Raw genomic sequence first — 6,553 nt, 5'->3', positions numbered from 1 at the left:
CATAACTTGAAGTCCAGGAGTGTGATGCCTCCTGCCTTGCTCTTGTTGCCCAGGATTACTTTTACTATTCTAGGTCTGTGTTAGTTACTTTTCTCATTGCTGGGACAAAATACCCAGAGTCTATAAGTTAAAGGAGAAAAGGTTTGTTTTAGCTCACAGTTTGTGGAGCTTTCAGTCCATAGTTGGCTGGTTCCAAGGCAGGGCAGCATGGCAGAAGGGCACGGGAGAGGAGAAACAGTCCATGGCAGGGCAGACAGGAGGCTGAAAGCAGTGAGCCTCAATTTTCCCTTTTATTCCATCCAGGCTACAAGCCCATTGGTTGGTAACACCCATACCCAGGGTAGACCTTCCCATTATCCACACCCGGAATTATGCTAAACCAATCAGTGGACTAATTTAGTTATCACACTAATTTAATCCATAGTCACACACCCTAGATCCTGCCACCTCTGAAAACCCCCACCTATAACTGCATGAGGCTTTTGGGGGACATCTAGATATAAGTCATAACAAGGTATCTTCTGGTTCCAAGTGAATTTTTATTGTTTTCTCTAGTTCTGTGAGGAATGCTATTGGTATTCTGATTGGGATTACATTAAATCTATATGTCAGTTTTGGAAGTGTGGCCAATTTGACTATATTGATTCTGGCTATCCAGGAACAAAACATTCATTTCCTAATGTTTTCTTCAACCTCTTTTTTTCTTTTTCCTTTACTGATGCATTTTAGATATACATGATGACCACATTCTTCATAGGGAATTTGTGCCTGTACATAATATATCTTGTTTCTTCTTTTTTTTTCCCATTCCCCTGGCCTCCCTTCAATCCCCTTGCCCTCTTTTATCTATGAAAGCCTTCTTTCTATTTTTTCCCTTCCATTTTTTTTTTTTTGGTCCCTTCTTTCCTTTCCCTTCCCCCTTCCCTTGTTCCCCTTCTCATTTGAATATTTTCTTTCCACGTCCCAATAACTATTGTTTTTTTTTGGTACCGGGGATCAAACTCAGGTCCTTGTGCTTGTGCAGCAGGCGGTGAAACCACTGAGCTAAATCCCTGGCCCAATTTCCCAATATCTATGATACAATTTGGCCCTTATTTACACTTTCAGTTTATAGTGAAACCATGCAATATTTACACATGTGTGTCCAATTTATTTTACTTAAGAGTATGGTCTCAAGGTGTACCCATTTAGCTGGAAATGTCTCAAGCTTATACTTCTTTATGGCAGACTAGTACTCCATTGTATTAAAAACCTCACATCTTCTTTATTCTCTTTTAGGGCTTGACATACTTCACTTCAAACTCTCCTTGACTGAGGGTTTGTGTTGAGAAGTCTGCTGTGATTCTGATGTGTTTTCCTTTATAGGTGATTTGTTTCTTTTCTTTAACAGCTTTTTTTTTTTTTGGTACCAGGGATCAAACTTCGTTGCTCAGCAGGTGGTGAAACCACTGAGCTAAATCCTCGGCCCTCTTTAACAGCTTTTAACATTCTGTTCTTGTGTTGACTTTCTGGAATCTTGACTATGATGTGCCTTGGTGTAGATTTTTTTTCATCATGGCTAATTGGAATTCTACATGCCTCACTTATCTATATGTGAAATTTTTTTGCTATGCCTGGGAAGTTTTCTACCATTACTTCTGTGAACAGGCTTTAAAAAAAAAAAAAACATCATTTGCGCTATCTCCTGCTTTTTCACTGACTCCGATTTGTCTTATGTTATTTTTCTTTGCATCATCTGGCAGTTGTTGGATTGATTTTTTGTTATCCCTTGCTATTTTAAAGAAACTTTTTTTTCATGACTGCTAACTGCAATCCTGTCATCTGTATCTGATATTCTGTCCTCATATTGGCTCATTCTACTGCATATACTTTCAACAGAATTTTGAATCTCTTGGATATCTGTTTGAATTTGTTTTCATGGACCATTTCTTTTCTATGTTGTGCATTCATGGTTTCCATCATTTTCCTAAGCTCTTCTATTTTTTATCTGTATCTGCTGTAGATTCACTGAGCATGTCTTTCATTATTGTCACTATCTCTGTAGTTATGAGAAATTATTTCTGATTTGATTTTTTTCTAGAGCCTCTTTCATCTGCTTTGTTATTTCTGCTATTTTCACTTCAGAGAGTCCAGATGGGTGGGTTTTGAATTTTTCCACCTCATTGTCCCCTGGGTTTTCCTTGGCTGAGGTGGAAGTCTAGGGTTGCATATTGCTTCCTGGTCTTCTCTCTTTTTTTTTTTTTTTAGTTTAATTCCTAGGTTGATGGTTTTAAATTGGATATGGCAAGTAGCTTTATTGCTAGTATTTAGAACCCTTAGGAAATGACTAGTTCTCAGAGATGTCTTCCAGGTGTAGCTGGTTTTTGGGTTTTGAGACTGTTGCAAGATCCTACCTCTTCAATTTATTGGGGATGAGAAGTTGCTGCTTACTTGGCCCAGCCCATGGTTCTTTGGCACTAGTAATGTTTATGACCCTTAGGCAATCTCAGTCTTGGCAGACCAGAAACAGTAACTCATTAAAACAATTATGTCACCTTGGCTAAGGTAGTACAATCAGCAGTAACAATAGCATCAAACACAGCTTAGAAAGGAACAAACTTTGGTAACTATTAATTTGTCATCTTTAACCATATGATCTAGACTTGTGGTTATATAAAAAAAATCTAGGGCTGGGGATTTAGCTCAGTGGTTCTGGTGCCTGTCTTGCAAGCACAAGGTCCTGAGTTCAATCCCCAGTACTGAAAAAAAAAATAATGAAAATTGGAATGGTATAAAGATGCAGCAGTCAAAATAAATTGTTATAAAAAAAATCTAAAAGAAACCAAAAAATTGTATATAGTAAATAAGCCCTCAGTGTGGTGATTTTTTACTCCCAGGGGAGAAAATGTAAAAGACAAAGAAACAGAAGAAGAGCAAGAGATCAGAATCAAGACTAGAGAACACAGGAAGATTAGAAGAACTTTGGGAAACTGATGAAGAAAACAGGAGGGAAAGTGAGAAGAAAGAACTAAAACCAAGAGAAAAACAGAACAACAACAACAAAAGAAACAATGTTCATACTCAAGAATGATAAAGAAAAAAGAAAAGAAAAAAAATGCCCACTTCAAGGCATGCCTCTGCTGTCACTGGTAGACAAAGTGGGCAGACAGAGTCCAGATCTGTGTTGATTAATCTCAGCATGCCAGCAGATTTATGGCAGGGTAGTGGATAATCCCAGCAGGCCTGCACCTTTAGTTGCACTCGAGTTCAGGCTAGTTTCTAGCTGCAAGGCTGAAACCTGATTTCTTTCAGACACTTCGTGGGGTTTCTGTTGGCTGGAACTTGGCTTCTTGACCTCCTACCATCTTAACTCAGCAGCCTCTCCCTGACACTGACAGCTGCTAGATGGATCCAGCCCACAGCTGCTCTGAGTCAAGCTCAGTTGGTTCCTCTCCAAGATGGCTACCAGCCAATCACCCTCTTCTGGGGGGAATCTGAACCCAAATAACTCACCAGCCACTTCAGTCTGCTGTGTCCACTGCTCTGTTCCACTAGCACGTTTCTCCATGGAGGTCTCTGGGGTCACCAGTAGTCACCCTACATCTGCAGGTTCAAGCTGCCTCTCCCACACAGTGAGTCAGGGTTCAGGGGAAAAGCATCACTTGTCACTCCCGTATTCTTTGTTAAGTCTCTCTTTTTGCTCTCCCCATGGGCTTCAATTCTTGCTTCAGATCCTGCCTGGATCCCAGGTACCCACTTCCCTCCTTCTCCTTCTCGTGTTGCTATATTCCAGCCTCTGGACACCAAATCTCAGAGACTCTTTCCCAGCTGTTCACCACTCCACATCTTCCTGGAAGTCCAGAGTACTGTAGTTTTCAATGTAGCGCTCTTTTACTTCCCTGGTTAGGTTAATTTCTAAGTATTTAATTTTGGGGGGATGTTATTGTGAAAGGTATTATTTAACTAATTTCTTTCTCAGGGAGTTTGTTATTGGTGTACAGGAATGTTACTGATTTTTGTGTGTTGATTTATATCCTGCTTACACTGCTGAATTTGGTTATTAGCTCCAGGAGTCTTCTGGTGTACTTTTCTGGGTCTTCTATGTAGAAGATCATATCATCTGAAAATAAGGACAATTTGACATCTTCCTTTTTAAAAAAAATTTTTTTTCATTAAGTTTATTGGTACATTTTAGGTATAAAATACAGTTGTATTCACCATTGGGATCTTGTACCTCTACATGAGTACCTTGGTTCTTATTTTTTTTTCCCTTCCCTTGCCCTCCCTTCACCCCCTCCACCCTTCCCTATTTGCAAAGACTGTTTCCATCTTTTTCCTTTTCTCATATTTTTTCTTTTCCTTTTTTTCTTTTCACTTCCCCTGCTCCTTTAGACCTTTTCTTCCTATTACACAATATCAGTTATACATTTTAAAAATTATAATATCAAGATCTAGGAGACATTACCACAGATTTTCCAGAATTTAAAAGGATATAGAAAGCATATTACAAAAATCTTTTTTGAAATAAATTTGACAACTTCTAAGAAGTACCTTGGAAGACAAATTAATGAAACTAACTCTGGAGGAAATATAAAATTTGAATAGGACTTATTAAAGAAAGTATATTCCTAGCTTGAAAACCTACCTATATGACAACAGCAAGGTCATATACATTTTAACTATTAAATTATATCAAACAATTAAAGCAGAAAAAAGAAGGAACACTTCTCCCCTCATTTTAGGAAATCAACATTGTGCTAATCCTAAAACTGGATAAAGATAATAGAAGAAAAAAGTATGAACATAGATAGAAATTTGTTTAACAAAACAAACTATTAGAAGTCATATCTGGCAGTATGTAGAAAGTGGTTTTGTTATAGGGATGGCAGTGTTGGTTCAGCATTGGAAGATCCATCCCCAAAAGTCATCATTTTAACAGAGGAAAGGAAAAAGTCATACGATCCTGTCTCTAGTTGGAGAAAAAGTATTGGACTAAATTCTACAGCTGTTCATGGTAAAAGCTATCAGGAGACTAGAAGTAGAAGAGAACCTTCTCAACAGATTAAAGGCATGTACTCCATATTTCCAGTGAGAACGCCTTATATGAATGGAAAAGATACAATGCTTTCTCCTTAAGGTGGGGAACAAGGGCAGATATGCTTACTCTTTATCTGTCCATTAAACTTTGAAACCTAGTCCCCACTAAAATAGTCTGGCAATGAAATGATACAATTGGGATAGGATTGGCAGGGTAGAAGCAAAATCTTTATATGTAGATGAAACGATCATCTACAGAGAAAATACTAAGAAATCTCTAGGAGCCCCTAGAACTTGTATTTGAATTTAGCAGGATTGGAAAACACAAGGTATATATAAAAATTCAGGTCTGTGTATACTTGCTATAAATGAAGAATTGGATATTGAAATTTAAAAGTTATGCAGGAGTACAAAGGACCTAGAAAAGTTTAAAAAAAAACAGTGTTGGAAGATGTTTAGTACCTAATTTTAAGACTTCTTCTAAAGCTACAGTAATCAAGGCACTGTTGGTGTAAGGAAAGACATATAGATCATTTGAATAAAACAGAGAATCTAGAAATAGAACCACACATGTATGGTCCACTGAGTTTTGAAAGATTATATAACATTAGCATTTTATAGAATATAAACTCAATTCAAGAGCTGAGGAAGAGATAGCGTTTTCAGCAAAGGGCACTAGAACACCTGGTATCCATATATAAAAAATTAACCTCAACCCTTTATTTCCATACATGAAAATAACTTGAAAGGATCTATGAACCTAAATATGAAAGCCTAAAAGTATAAAACTTTAAGAAGAAATTATAAGGGAAAATATTTATGAATTCAGGGTAGGCAAGAACTACCTAGGATACAAAAAACATGATGTATAAAAGAAAAATTGATAAATGAGATTCCATCAAAATTTAGAACTTTAAATGACATCATTAAAATGAAAAGTAGTCCTTAAACAGACCATATTTACAATGCATATAACCTATGACCAGAATATATAAAGAACTCTTACAGCTCATTAATAGACAACCCAATTAAAAAGTAGACATAAGAAGATGATAAATAGCCAGTATAGCACAAGGAAAGGTGTGCAACTCTAGAATCAGAAAAATACTAATCAGTACAATAACAAGATTGAATTATACACTCATTAGGCTGATGAAGTTAAAAGTTTTTAAAGCCTTGTCATGACTTTTTCTTTTTGTAGGATTCTCTCCCTTTGCGTTTAATTTGTTAAGCCCAATGGATTCATTCTGCTGGGCTTCTTAGGATTGTGAAACTCATTGTCTTTTCCTAGGGTATTGTCTAAAATTTTTTGGAGTGCCGGTTTAGTATTCATGAAGTTCCTGAGGTGCTCTTTATCATGAAAGTATCTTATTTCTCCATCAATTTTGCAAGATAGTTTTGCAGGGTACATCAGTCTGGGTTGGAGGCTGTTTTCCTTTAGGGCTTGAAATACATCATTCCAAGCTCTTCTTGCCTTGAGGGTTTGCATTGAGAAGTCTGCTGTGATTCTGATGGGCTTTCCTTTGTATGTGATTTG

This window comes from Heterocephalus glaber, unplaced genomic scaffold, assembly GCF_053883595.1.
Source record: "Heterocephalus glaber isolate CG9 unplaced genomic scaffold, H.glaber_assembly_v1.0 deba00000937, whole genome shotgun sequence".
Classification (NCBI taxonomy): Eukaryota; Metazoa; Chordata; class Mammalia; order Rodentia; family Bathyergidae; genus Heterocephalus; species Heterocephalus glaber.
The sequence above is the reverse complement of the archived record's forward strand: the minus strand, read 5'-3'. Positions refer to the sequence as shown.